Source organism: Hippichthys cyanospilos, chromosome 10 (assembly GCF_059441005.1).
Source record: "Hippichthys cyanospilos isolate Australia breed blue-spotted pipefish chromosome 10, RoL_Hcya_1.0, whole genome shotgun sequence".
NCBI classification, from domain to species: Eukaryota; Metazoa; Chordata; class Actinopteri; order Syngnathiformes; family Syngnathidae; genus Hippichthys; species Hippichthys cyanospilos.
This window is the reverse complement of record NC_142378.1, coordinates 21,622,931-21,638,615: the sequence shown is the minus strand read 5'-3', so window position 1 is coordinate 21,638,615 and position 15,685 is coordinate 21,622,931. Positions and strand designations below refer to the sequence as shown.

The following is a 15,685-nucleotide window of genomic DNA, read 5'->3' as shown; positions in this document are numbered from 1 at the left end:
GTGTAAGTCATTGTAAAAAAACGTGACATATTAGTACCTGCACGGGAAAGTGTGTGAGCTGTGTTTGGAAATCATTACATATGAGGACCTGCACAGTGACGTAAACGAAAGTGTGTGAAAAGTACAGGAGATGGCCACAAGGGTACCAAACAAAAAGTGAGTCGAAAGTTAAACACACTTACACACAAAATTTTTGAAAATCATGACTTTTCAGGACATTGGATATTTTTGGTGTGGGAGCATCCTGGGAAGCTCTCGAGTGCTGTAGGCGGCATAGCAAAATGAGGACGTGAAAAATGTCCTCATTTTTCCACGAGTCCCCATATAGAAGGTGTGTTATCATTTAAATGTCCTGATATGTCATGAAAACAAGTGCGCGCGCACACACACACACACACACACACACACACACGCACACACGCACACACACACACACACACACACACACACACACACACACACACACACACACACACACACACACACAAGAGGCTCATGCTATCATGTTTAATTCAAACAACTGCCCCTGCACTCATTCACCTATTTACTAGTCATTTTGTATGAGACAGTTTGTTTTTTTTATGTTCTTTTTGACGGTCGTCTTCCTTATCTTTTGAAGGCAGCACATCTTGTAATGTCCCAGTTCTCTGAAGAATATTGTTTGCCTTCATTAGTTGAAATCCCCAGGGCCCTGGATGGAATTACGCCTGACCTGGGAGGGGAATGGAAAGACAGAAAGCAAACCCGCGAGCTGTGGGTGGGCTGCTTCTTTTATTGGGTGTCTGCCCGTTCACTCATATGGTTTGCATCACAGATCCAGAGCCATTCAAATGAATACAGCATGGTGGGGTGTGCCATCAATGTGTCCCCCGCACGTATCGGGACTCCCTTTTACATGGCAGGGCTCCATGAGATGTCGTGAAAGTGGACAATCGAATGCGACACCGTTCAATCTGAACTGGACAAAAGTGAATGTTTGACTGACTGTTGGACAGATGGGGAGAACACTGAACGGTAGGCCAAACATGTTTGTGCTGATGTGGAAGACATCACTGCCATCTAGTGGAGAAAGTTGCCAGAGTCATCACTTTTCAGGTGATTGTTCAATTATCATAAACGTTGCATGATTAAAGAGAGCAAGCACTATAGATTGTTCTCATATACAAACGTGACACAGAAGGTGGTTGTTTAGGCACTATTTTCCAAGGCTCAATCATTTTAAATGTGTGTGTGTGTGTGTGTGTGTACATATATATATATATATATATATATATATACATATATACATATATACATATACATATATATATACATATATATATATATATATACATATATATATATATATACATATACATATATATATATACATATATATATATATACATATATATATATATATACATATACATACATATATATATATACATATATATATATATATATATATACATATATATATACATATATATATATATATACATATATATATACATATACATACATATATACATACATATATATATACATACATATATATATATATATATATATATATATATATATATATATATATATATATATATATATATATATATATATATATATATTAGTGGGGTCGCTTGAGGTGTGACAGGGCAGACGGGGTCACAGAGGTCAGATGTTCTCAATAGAATGTTTATTTTGTCTATCAAAGTTCAAAGAAACTACATCAAAACAGGTGGTCAAAAGACAGTAATCGAATTCAGGTTGGTTCTTAGAGTTCAAAACTACTCTCTTTACAAAGTACAAACGAAAGCAGGAAAAATATATGATCAAAAATGCAAAAACTTGAAATAAAGTCTGTTCACGGGATTCCAAAAGTGGCGCAAAAAGTACAACTTCAAAAATGGTCAAAGTCCAAATAAAACCTGTCCTCGCAACTCTCTGGCCTTGGCTTCAGTGGCACTCTCTTGTTTCACGTGTCTCGTCCTCAGCAGCACAGTCTCTCTCCCTCCAATCAGCCAGGCCGGCTTTTATCCCCTTACTTAATCAGCTGCACCTGTTGAGGCAATGAGGCATGCTGGGCAATGGAGTCCTCGGCACCTTGGCCATTTTGGGGTGCGGTATTGGTTCATAGAAGGGGAAGTAGCGGCCCTCTACTACACGTCCCCTTGTGATGCCACAATATATATATTCCCCACAGCATGGATTGACTAAGCATAGCAACGGGATCATCTGTAGTCAGTGACCATGACGAATTGTCGTGAACTCCGCAGCTGATGCTCCACCCAAACCCTGTCAACGACCCACCAAACCCCTATCTATATCTATCTATCTATCTATCTATCTATCTATCTATCTATCTATCTATCTATCTATCTATCTATCTATCTATCTATCTATCTATATATATATATATATATATATATATATATATATATATATATATATATATATATATATATATATATATATATATATATATATATATATATATATATATAAGGCAGTTAAGATGTTGACGATCTATAGTTGTGTATCAATTTCTTGTTTTAGTTTTCCGAGCCAAGTTTGGTCACTGAATGCAACATTCGTATCCAGTTAGCGGTTGTCATCGCGAGACGAGTTGTTGTTCAATGGTTGTTGTTTGGTACTCACGGCTCACTGCACGGATACTGCTAAGCGCTGTCTGTGCCCGAGCTAGAGGCCAAGAACAACGTAGAGTATAACTTAAAGAACGTTCACTTGTGATTGTAACTTGTGTGCGTATTGGAGGCAAGTAAAGTGCACAAAGGAGGAACTTTTGTCGTGTGACTCTGTCCATCCACGCTTCGCCATCACACATGGAAGGTAACAGCACGACAATATACACACATATATATATATATATATATATATATATATATATATATATATATATATATATATATATATCAGCTGCAGAGTTCAAGACAATTCGTCATGGTCATCACTGACTACAGATGATCCCGTTGCTATGCTTAGTCAATCGATGCTGTGGGGAATTGAATGCACTCATAAGTCAACATGTACTGACATTCTGGCACGTGGTGTTAATCCATACAATTTCAAGCAAAAGAAAATGGTCGGCCCTGGAATGTTTTTTTTTTATACCACTTGTTACAACTTAATTTTGTTAGCATAAGTATGCTGGACACAAAATGAAGGAACAGATTTTGCACTTTTCTCAAAAGTGAATCCTTGCATTTATGGACTGGTCTCTCAAAGGCAACGGCAGAAGTCAGTAATTTGCAGCAATATCATTTATTGCCAAGTCAAGTAAAAAAATTTTAAAGCACATTTAGAAAGACTGCAGTCAAGCAAAGTGCTGTACAATGAAATAAAAGTGTAAATGGAAACATAAAAACACTTAAAGCACATAAAACACATGAACAAGCTAAAACACAGATAAGACAGCAGAGATATCAGCTTTCAAGACATGTTAAAAGCAACTTAGAAGAAGTACATATTTAAGAGGGATTTACAAGTAACAAGTGTCTGGGCAGATCTAATGGGACAGTGACCGACAATTCCAGAGACTTGTTACGAGTTCATGCACTGTGTTGTTTTATTGAAGGCGATTCATTTTGTGCACCAGTGAAAAAAACATATCCATGTCTTGAATTGGATGAAAAAAAATCAATATAAAATTCACAGAAGAAGTGTTCGGTGAATTCGCACATGAAAGTAAATTTCGTGTGTCTGAATTGTATTGTGTGAGTACGACTCAAAATTGTGTGTTTGAATAGATTTTCCGTGACTACAAATTGAAAACCTGGGACTGCAAAGTCCTTTGAATCCAACTCTCACTACACGACTACAACGCTTCAGTATACTTCACATTGTTGGAATTTATTTCTAAATCAACATAAACTCAAGTTAGTAATCTGACTCCAATTTGTGACCTTACCCAACTGCCACTCATCCAACAATTTGCGCGCTCGTTCTGCAATAGAAAGGTATCAGGAAGCCGGCATTTTCACACACGAGTGGATTTATTCCTAACTCACAGATCTAATACAAGCACCTGGGTCTCGGGTCCCTCTTAATACAGCCCTTTACGCCTCTGTTGCCACCAGCAGACGTACTCTCATTCGAGTTGCCCAGCAACGAGTTATACTACACAATATGCAAATGGCACAGCAACAAAGGCATCCTGGCATTATTTTATTGGCTATGTGTATACTACAGTTAACTTTAGCTTGCTCTCATTGGTCTTTCTTCCCCTGCAGAATCGCTTGCTTACTCCTCCTGGTTGTAGTTTTCCTCACAGTTGTTTCCCACCAGGTGCCTCTGGGTTATCTCGTCCCTGTATCCTCCCCGCGACTAGCACCGTTTGCTCTGAAACATTCCATTCTTACACTCCCTTGCACCACACTGTTCATCGATCTCGCGCCGGATGTTGTTTACTGTCATCAGTCCTGGCCCGGGGAATTCTTGATTCCCTGTTTCAGCTGCTGCTGCTGACGTTGTCGCATCAATGTACTGTATATGGCATCCTGCGTGGGCAGCTCCGGTATGAAACTGCATTCGGTCGGCAGTTCAGCCAATGCTCCTCGGTTGATGGGTATATGCGGTACGGTGTTGAAGTAGCGCTGTGGCGTGCTGTTTTTCGTACTAATGGGCTGTATGATATTGGCTGTTAAGGGCATATTTATGGCGAGCTGCCCTGGCTCTTTTTCTACAGATAGTTCCATAGTGATCAGCACTTACACGGTAGTTTTTATGAGATTGTTTGACGAGTCGAAAAGAGGTATCATTTTTATTAACCAGTTCGGTATCATCCACTATTCTTCCATGATCCCCGGTCTCTCCATGGCACATTTGGTCCACTGTCTGCCCGTGTTTGTTGGAATGGTGACCGTTTGGCTCACCCACCTGTTCAGCTGAACACAACACAACTTTATCAACAATGTACAATTTCATAAATTGGACTTGACTTGAATAAACGACATGATTCCGTTTTTTAAAAAAAATTTTTAAGCATCTGCTATTCTTTTTTTTCTATGAGATGTCGCTTCAATCCTCATTCCACCTGCTGGCTGGCGCTTGTATCGTCCACACCACACCAGGAGAGCATGTTTACAAGTGACTTCCTTTATTTATTTTTATCATAATGATTCGAGGACTGTTTGATCGTGGCCAATTTTAATGTGATGACTGATATTTGCCAATTTTGGTGGAATGTCGGCCGTTGCTTGCAGGTCATTGAATAGTCTCAGTCGCACCATGCTCTCCTGTGCGCACGTCAATCAAACACTCCCACTAGTCATTCAGAAGTCAGAACAGAAATCAAGTGTAAATAAATGAAAATACTATCCATACTGAATAAGTTATAATGCCAGTACATTTAAAAAATAAACAACAATAAACAGATTTACAATAAAGAACGAGGAAAATGCAACAGCAGCTCCTACTTAAGAGGCATCCATGCAATAATGGGTGAAATAAAAACCAAAATACATACCAACATTTTACACAGTCTAACACGAAAAAGAGAAAAACATGGTGAAGCCACAGAGTGAACAAGGAAATGCCTCGAGAGAGGCATGAGTGTGGCAACAGTTGGCATCATGGAGGGGAAGCCACTGAGTGAACAAGGAAATGCTCGAAAGAATGGCAACAATGTGGCAACTGCCACAAAATGAGCCAACTCTTTCACCTCATGTGACTAAACCATCTGTTCTGAAGGTATGAAGTATAGTCATTGGTTTTTATCAATTGAATGTATATCGCAGAGACTGCTGCTTCATTTTGGATTGGTACCACTGTGCTTTTATGCTGAAGTTGCGCTCGTCTGGTATGACTGGAGGTGCTTTGCGGCCCAGCCTGCAAGCGTTTGTCTGAAAGTTTTTCCGGTCAGTTTACAACACAATACGTGTACAGTTGACGTGTCTTCTTACAAATCCGGAGAAGCAACATTTGCCAAGTTTTAAACACGGAACTGGAGAACTTGCTAAGGGAACTGGGACTGCTACGCCGACCTGCTAACTCACCGGACTCCCCTGCTACTCCTCCCCCGGAAAGGAGGCGCCGGAAGCGGTGTGCCAGGACGAGGAAGCGGGGCAAGCGCGGAGGTATCCGAGCTAGGCTAGAGGCTAACCCAACTCTCTCGGCCATACCATCAATCCTTTTGGCAAACGTTCGTTCACTGGATAACAAAATGGACGATATCCAACTTCTGAGATCAGCAAACCGAAAAGTGAGTGACTGTTGTGTATTAGTTTTCACTGAAACCTGGCTAAATAGTAACATTCCGGACTTCACTATACAACTAAAGCAGCTAACATGCTACAGATCCGACAGGGCTCTCGCAGAGGGGGGGAAGTCGCATGGTGGCGGCGTGTGTGTTTACATCCGCAAAACGTGGTGCCGGGATGCCACTGTATTATACAAACACTGCTCACCTCTGGCAGAATTCATGATCGTGAAGTGTTGCCCCTTCTAATTGCCAAGGGAGATAAATTAAATCCTGCTGGTCGCTACCTATATCCCGCCAAGTAACAGCAGCAAGAGAAGTGCGGCGCTGTACCAGGCTATCAGTGAACAAAAAACCACATAACCAGACGGCTTCATCATCCTCGCGAGGGATTTCAACCATGCTGATTTCAAAACTGTTCTACCGATGTTTCATGAACAAATCCACTTTGCGACAAGAGGACATAACATTTTGGACTGTGTTTACACTCAGCACGAAGGAGCGTACAAAGCCCCCCCCCCCCCCCCCCCACACACACACACACACACACACACATCGGTGCCTCTGACCACCTCACTATTATGCTAATGCCTGCATACAGACTAAGAGTGAAAGTCATCAAACTTGCACTGAAAGAAGTAAGGGTGTGGTCACAGGAGGCGACCTCAGCCCTACAGGACTGCTTTGAGTCAACAGACTGGGACATTTTTAAGGAAGCAGCCACCTACAACAGCATCACAGATATTGAGGAGTACACAGACACGGTGACCTCCTACATCACCAAATGCATGGACGACGTGACCCACATCAAGAGGATCACCACACGGGCCAACCAGAAGCCATGGCTAATAGGAGATGTCCACAGGCTGTTGAGGGCCAGAGACGAGGCCTTCAAAGCTGGGAAGAAATCAGCCCTGAGAACAGCGAGAGCCAACCTGTCCCGTGGCATCAGGAAAGCCAAACTAGAATACACAAACAAGATAACTTCTCACTTCAAGGACAGCAAGAATGCACACAGCCTATGGCAGGGCATTCAGGCTATCACAGACTACAAACCTGCACCTCAAAGCTGTGAGAGCGACATCACTCTGCTCAACAACCTAAACAGTTTCTTTGCACGCTTTGAGGAACAGAACACCACCTGCCCACAGAAAACACCACCACCTCCGCACGACCAGCCTCTGTGCCTGTCTGCTGCCAGCGTGAGGAGGACACTCTCCGCCATCAACACCCGGAAAGGAGCAGGTCCAGACAACATCCCTGGCAGGGTGCTGAAAGACTGTGCAGAGGAGCTGAAAGATGTTTTTACAGACATCTTTAACACCTCCCTGAGGCAAGCCATTGTGCCATCAAGCTTCAAAGCTGCCACCATCATACCTGTGCCAAAGAAATCCTCCCCATCCTGCTTCAACGATTATCGTCCGGTGGCACTGACACCCATCATCATGAAGTGCTTTGAACCACTAGTCCTGTCACACATAAAATCCATCATGCCCCCCAGGCTGGACCCGCATCAGTTCGCCTACAGGGCAAAGCGATCCACAGACGACGCAATCTGCTCTGCCCTCCACCCGGCACTCACCCACCTGGACAAGAAAGACTCATATGTGAGAATGCTGTTCATAGACTTCAGCTCAGCGTTCAACACCATAATACCCCAACAACTCACCTGCAAACTGGACAAACTGGGCCTCAGCACCTCACTCTGCAACTGGCTGCTGGATTTCCTCAGCCAGAGGCCTCAGGTGGTGCGAATTGGCAACAACATCTCAGGCAGGATCACCCTGAGCAAGGGGGCCCGACAAGGCTGTGTGCTCAGCCCTCTCCTCTTCACCCTACTGACACACGACTGCACAGCAACCCAGAGCTCCAACCACCTCGTGAAGTTTGCTGACGACACAACACTGGTGGGTCTCATCTCCAATGGCGACGAGACCCACTACAGGAAAGAAGTGGAGCTTCTGACCGGATGGTGTAAAGACAACAACCTCCTGCTAAACATCAGCAAGACCAAAGAGATGGTCGTCAGCTTCCAGAGAGGCCGCACCCAACACCCCCCACTGACCATCGATGGTGCTGCAGTGGAGAGGGTGAGCAGCACCAAGTTCCTGGGGGGGCACATCAGCGATGACCTCTCCTGGACCACCAACACTGCATCTCTGGCCAAGAAAGCACAGCGGCGTCTCTACTTCCTGCGCAAACTGAAGCGGGCAAGTGCCGCGCCACCCATCATGACCACATTCTACAGAGGAACCATCGAAAGCGTCCTCACCAGCTGCATCACCGTGTGGGGCGGGAGCTGCACCGACTACAACAGGAAGGCTCTACAACGCATCGTGAGGACAGCTGAGAGGATTGTTGGTACTCCACTCCCCTCCCTGCAAGACCTATACACCACCTACCTCGGCCGCAAAGCCGTCACGATTGTCACCGATACAAGCCACCCTGCACACAGTCTGTTCAGCCTCCTGCCCTCCGGAAAGAGGTACAGGAGCCTCCGCTCCCGCACCACCCGACTCAGGAACAGCTTCATCCACCAGGCCGTGAGACTGCTGAACCCCCCCCCCCCCCCCCCCCCCCCCCCACCCGTGAAACTGCTGAACTCTCTCTCTCTCCACTCCTCTCTCTCACATTCAGCCCCAGCCAGAAGAAACACCTAGCTGGCCCCCCACCTAAACTCAAACTTTACTCATGCACTTGCAAAATTTGCACAGACTTGCTGCTGCCATATTTATTTATAATTATACTTCTATTGCACTAGCGATTACACTTAGAACTAAAACAACTACCTCAAATGCACACAACTGGGACAACCACAGCCACAGTTGTCCTGCTTTGTCTCGTAGTGTTGGATTGTCCTGTCATATGCTGCTACCTATGTCTTGTCTTGGGGTAGTCTTGCCATACCTGGTTTTTCGTATTTAATTTTTAGTTTTAGTTGTTAGTTTAGCAACACTAGGCAAAGTAGATCAAACATACTGCACTTTACATTACTATAGATAAGTATCTAGCTTTTAGGTTTGTCTCATCTTGCGCACCTGCACTTTGTTATTGTACATGTAAAACGCAGAGAATAGTGAGAAACGCAATTTTGATTCCTTTGTATGTTAAGCACATGTGAAGAAATTGACAATAAACTTGACTTTGACTTTGATATGCTTTCTTACTGTTGATTTGTTGATGATACATGCATTTATACATTTGTCGCCTATTTAGAATGTGTTACAGTTTATTTACACATATGTCTCATATCTCTTATGTTGTGTTAGTAATTATTGTTGAGGTCATTTCAGAGGGCAGTCATCAACAGCCCTGTTTGGAAACAGCAACATGTCCAATGCCCAGAGCTACTCAAGGACCCTTCTGGAAGAGGAAGTTGTGTTGCTGTATATTTTATTGTGCCACACTCACATGTGCCTATCTTTCCAAACACAGTCACACATGTCGAAACAAATGTGCATTTCATACTTTTGGGTTCTGGCGACACACAACCCCCTGTGCACTTTTGCCCTTTAGGGCCGGAACCTTCATGTAACTTAGATAATAAAGTAAACAGACGAGAGGGGCGGGCCTCAGAGCGCGGAAGAACTGCAGCCTTTGTGGTCTTGAATTGTTCTCCTCATGCATGAGCTGAAATATGGCTTCTCTCTTTCTTTGTGAGCCATTGGTTTTTACAAATGTCTAGTCCATAAACCTTACATTAAATTGGTCCTTTGAGCCGGATTGCAACACACCTGAGGTTTCCAGGGGCAGAGTCCACAACCAGGAAGACCTTGCGCACGGCACCCTGTTCGGGGACTGGCTCTCGACTCCACATCTGGGGACCGAGGATTGACGCAAAGCCGAATGAGTGAAGGCATTGCCAGTGAGTGACAGCATAACATATTGGGGGTGTGTGGGTGTGAGTGTGTAATTGTGCGCCTTGGTGACAGTGGCAGTGAAAATCTTGATAATACTAGTCCCTATTATGTACATGAGACAGAGTAGTCTATAAAACTGAGAAAGAGTGATGGTGTCCTGTATGTACTTAAACTCTGTGTTCGTGTAAACGTTGTGTGTGTTTGTGCATTGTGTGAAAGGAGACAGTGGTCTCGTGTAAAAAAACAAACGAGATTGTGAGTGACAACTTTTAGTAAAAGCAAAGGCAAGAATACGCCACCCTTCTGGGTAGAAGCTTCAGTATTACCACTTTGAGTGCTTATTGTCACCCCGTTTGGCTGGGTAAATCAGTCTCAAGGAAACCCTAGGTTCATTGACAGACTGAGCCAAATTTATTTATAAATGGGGAACCGGTTCAGTAAAAAGTGGAATAAACAGCATTCAAAACAACAGCTTGCAAGCAAAGACTGTAAATTCATTGAGGGTCAACACCCCGATAGAATAATGTATTTAAACTTGTGGATAACTAAATACAATTTTGCTGGCCACCTTATCACTCAAAAAATAGCAAATCTACAAGATAGAAAGAAGACAAAGCAAAATATTTAAATAGGAAAAGTAAATTGGAGAATGCAAAGTGAAAAAGCTGTAGAAGATATCACATCCCATAATGCTGATGTGAATGTATTTTTGCAACAAATGGAGGATCTTGCAGGGTCCTACCACATATATGGTATAGAGCAGTGGTCCCCAACCCCCGGTCCGTGGACCGGTACCGGTCCGTGGATCAACTGGAACCAGGCTGCGTGGGCTGCACCCGAAATAATGTTTTGTAGATGATTTAATTTAATGGTACGCGCACACCGAACGCGAACGAGGCAAAAAAGCGTAGAGTTTTGTTTTGTGGTCAATGGAGTTTACGTGACTGGGCGCAAACGGACGTTGGGCGACGCGATGGACGCGAATGGAGCAACGCGAATGGCCGCACACGGTCACAAGAAGCGGAATTTTGCCTTTCGAGTGAAGTTTTTTTTTTTTTTTTTTTTTTACTTTTTCCGCGTTTCGCGTCGCGACAGCCAATCAACTCCGGGAACATTCAACGGCTCACGCAGGGGGCAGGAATGAATCATGGCGGCCGCTTTGCGGTCACCGGGAGCGATCCAACACGGCCAGCTGAGCTTTCAATACAAAACAGTGCCAAGCAAGAGCACTCTCCTGGCTTGTAGAAAGACGGAAGCGAGAACTTGGAACAACTGGAATGTGCAGCGTTTGCTTCACTTAACAGCTGTTGAACCGTAGTTACTGTGCTAAGCTAATGATAGCACAGCATTGTCAGCACAATATTTAGCACGCTCTTGGTCACTTGATTGCGACATTGAAACTTTTATTCTTTGGCAGGCAAGTATTGGCGCAAAGAATAAAGGCTCTGAAATAATGGCTCTGTCACATCCCAGAAAAGTGAAAGTTCTCAGCAATGCTCTTCTTTACAGATCTACCGTAAAGTGCACAGCAAGCTCGCTCCACTCTCCTCCCCTCTCCTCTCCTCGCGCGACATAAAAGGTATAACAAAGTATAACAGCAACAGAAAGCCCCGCAAATGAGCGTAGCGATTCGGCGAATGATTCGGCGTTCAATGTGCACGTAGCATAACAGTTCATACGTTTGTGCTTGATCTTTGTTATTTTGGTGCTGCTGTTAATATTACATACATAGTGAGAAGGATGATGTGGTTTTTAGAGCAGCCAGCCCCCCGGTCCGCAATATAAATCTAAGGCGCTGACCGGTCCGTGGTGATCAAAAGGTTGGGGACCACTGGTATAGAGGTCCAGCAGGTCTGGATGGCCGCTTTGGGGGGTGATTGGCTTGGTGTTAGAGGGGATCCAAAGCGATGTGGTGTTACTCTGGAGCATGATGCTAGAGAACTTGGGTAGACAAGGTCAATGGGATGCTTGAACAGTACATAAATCAAGCTATCCATGCTGAAAGAGTGTTGTAATCAAAAAAGAAAAAGATCGAGACTTTTGTGGTGAGTGTTGAGGGAGGAGAAATTTACTTTCAGGGGAAAGATTGCAGACTATCCTAGGATAATTATTTTTAGGCTAATTTTCTATTATCTTCAATACATATTTCTTGTTCTTGCCTTGTCACAAATTACATGTGTTTTCTGTTGTGGAAGTAGTTGCGTGATATGATGTGGGATTTGACGGTCAGCAATAGTTTTTTTCTTTCTTTTATTCACTCAGATGGATTGAATATTATTAAATAAGAAGGAGGTAGGAATATGTAAGTTTTTTACTTCTTCCTACTCCTTTTTTGAACTTATGGGAGGATTACTGCTCATATTGCTGGTGAATTCAATTCACTGTTTTTTGTTAAATTACAATTGTTGTTTAGCCATGCAAAATAGGCATTGTATAATGCTTTTTTCTTCATAATTTTGTTTCTTTGCTTGATTTTAAGTTAAAAAATAGAGTTCAAAAACTGTGACACTGTGAAGGTCGCGGGTTCAACTGTAATGGTAAAAGACATGGCAATGGAAGGGAAATGGGAAGAAATTATGTGGAGAGAGAGCGCGGGACTCCAAATTTTTCAAAGGAGGTCTTATGTTGGTGTTTTGGTGAAAAAAGACACATTTCCCGCTATTGCCCAAACAATAGAGATAACCAATGACGAGCGGAGCTATTTACCCAGCAGGATAACAGGGATGGACAAAATGACGAATTTGATATGGACAATGTTCAAAGTTTTGATGATGAACAATTTTCAGAGGAAGATGTGAAAGTAAATCTGCAACGGATTCTAACTTTTGAAGTTTCCAAACCAGAATTGATATTAAACAGGAAAAAGATGACCTTCCTCTGTGACACAGGTGTGTGTAAGACCGCCTGTAGGGAACATATTCCGGGAGCAATAATAACCACTCGGAAAGCGTTTATGAGAACTGTGCAGGGACACCTCTCCGCATTGTCAGAGACACATCCTGTGTGGGTGAGGGACCCGGTTGGGAAAACATGCAAATTGCCCGTTTTGGTGTTCCCTGACTGTCCTGTTAACCTGCTGGGGAGAGATGGGTTGTGTGGAATGAGGTTAGTACTAGTTCCGACTGCAGAGGGGAGTGTGGTGGTGAAAAGGCAGTCAGAGTTGACCCGAGCGGATTTGTGTGTGCTGCGTGGGTTTGGGGAGCCTCTTGTATTGTGCTCTTGACATAAGTGATAAGCCCCCACATTGCACAGGAAGAGCATTGCTTGAAGAAGCACTGCGATTCACTCCAGAAAAACAAAGTAAGATGAATGCAGATTCCCTTCATGTGACCATGTGGTACAAAACAATCCTGGGGCCAGACTTGACTACCTCTGTTTTGATGGACACACCACTGTCGTGGCAGGAGTAAGACTCCCAAACTAAAGGAGTTGTGTAAACGAGTTCCACATGTGTCACTGTGTAAATCATTTGAAGAAAGGTAAAACAGCTGGAAAACTTTGTTTGGAGAGGTGAACCTTTTGTCCAAATGGTAGATTGCAAACGTGATCACATTACATCTTTATTGGCGCAAAATCATGGTGATAAAATGAGGCTTGTTTCTTGCTACTCTTCTAAACTAGACAGTGTGGCTTGTGCACTTCCTCATTCTGTTAAAGTTGTGGTAGCGGCCACCATAGCAGTGGAATGCAGTTCCTCAATTGTGCTTTTCCACCCTCTTAAAAGTTCCGCACACTGTTGCGGCACTGCTCCTGCAGATGAATATGGTATTTTTGTCACCGACTAGACACTTGTCTTGTATGGCCAAATTGTTGTCGCAGCCACACCTTACACTGGAGAGGTGCAGCGTGTTGAATCTAGCCACATTAGTGCAACTTCCTGAAGATGGTGCCAAGCACGACTGTCAGGAGTTGGCAGAAAGCACAGCAAAGTGCAGGTCTAATTTAAAGGATCAGCCGCTACAAACAGTGCTTTTTGTGGACAGTTCCTCAAAGAAAAATGAATTTGGAAGAACGCAGACAGGCTGGAGCTCAAGAACCTGGAAAAGCACTACAGGGTACCAGACTAGGAGAACTACTACCAAGAACAAGACAAAGAAGAATAAGAACAAGAAAAATAAGATCATCACCATTGACAGTCCATTTGCAGTGAAGGTCTACAACGATTATATGGGAGGGGTTGACCTGATGGACCAAATGGTGGCAATGTATCCCCACAGTTGCAAGAAAAAACGCTGGTACATCGGAATGTTCTTCCACTTCCTCAATGTAACCGTTGTAAATGCCTGGAATCTCCTTAGATTTTTTGTCAATTTTTTGCCAGTTTTGTCAATTGAAGCACTGAAGGTTGCTTAGTTTTGAAATTAAAACACTGTAGTTCATTTTTCTGTGAAAAAGAAAAGCCCAGAATGGTGTATTGAACGGAGCAACATATTTTGAAAAGTATATATAGTTTTTGCATAATTTAATAAACATTGAAAGTTATATCACTTGATCTTTGTTGACTTTTTTCTATATTTTAATAAAAATCCACAAACGCACGCTGTCTACCTAGGTGGACAAGTTCATAACTCCTTGAAAATTTGGTGTATAAAAATCGTATAAAATCAGTTATTATTTTTATATCTAAAACCACATAAAAACACTTAGTAACATTTATTTAACTCATATCAGGGGTCATGTTTATGATTTATGATTGAAATGATTGTCTCACATTACCTCACAGCTGTGCATGAAGAGTTATTAGTCAAGAAAGCGGCAATGATGGTCACACAAGGCCTGCAGAATTATGCTTGGGAACAATTTTCGATTCTTATAGTCCTGACCATCAGGATCACTTGGATATTTGATCATGACATGATAGCCATCCATTGCCCCAGCTGGTCTTGAAAAGGCCCGATCCCTTGCCAGCCCTGCAAACCCTTGGGTCACTGCCTGCATCTCATCTGTGTTGTTGGCGTAGTGGATAACTTGTTGGCGACGAGCCACCACTTCCCAAGTGATGTGGTGGACGATATAGTGGACGTTGGATCGTGGCATATCAAACACATGATACCACCTGGTATGAAGCCAGAATAGGAAGACCAGGACCTCAATCTCTGCACCCCATACATGCCGCTGGTCCTAGTTTAGGAGGTTCATTAACCCTCTAAATGAGTCCCTGCTCAGGCGAAAATCTGTTTGGAGACTCTTTTGGTTAAAAAAGCGGTCCAACACTGGCGCACTCAGGTTTATTCTCATATATGGACCTCTTGCCTGTTTTAGGCAAAATTATATAACAAATAAATTGTTATGAATTAACCTCAGAACACCAGATAACACACATGCAGATCTTGGTTATTTCTCAGTCAGCTTTATAAGGATTATATTTTATGACCAGAACTTTCTATTTACAGCAGTCCATTTAGAAGAGTCAAAAGCTACAGGTATGATAAATATTTTCTGGGTTATTACAATTCAAAATCATGAAATGTTTCACTGTTGTGGTATGGACAATCTTTCAACAAAATCACGCAAGAAACTACTTTGACGCAAGAAGTTTTTCTAGGTTCCTTTAATGTGTGTGCGTGTGTGTGTGCGTGCGTACGTGCGTGCGTGTGTGTGTGTCAACAGTTGGCATCACAGAGGT

The 15,685-nt window shown here is 43.1% G+C and overlaps 1 long non-coding RNA gene across 1 annotated transcript; it reads right to left on the bottom strand.

The window, feature by feature from the left end:
* Positions 1–3,245: 3,245 nt before the first annotated feature.
* LOC148417521 (uncharacterized) lies at positions 3,246–6,609 on the bottom strand. Its single transcript, XR_015867007.1, has 2 exons — positions 5,468–6,609; positions 3,246–4,886 (listed from the first exon to the last, which is right to left on the bottom strand). It is a non-coding gene; the product is annotated as an uncharacterized LOC148417521 (long non-coding RNA).
* Between the last annotated feature and the right edge of the window lie 9,076 nt (positions 6,610–15,685).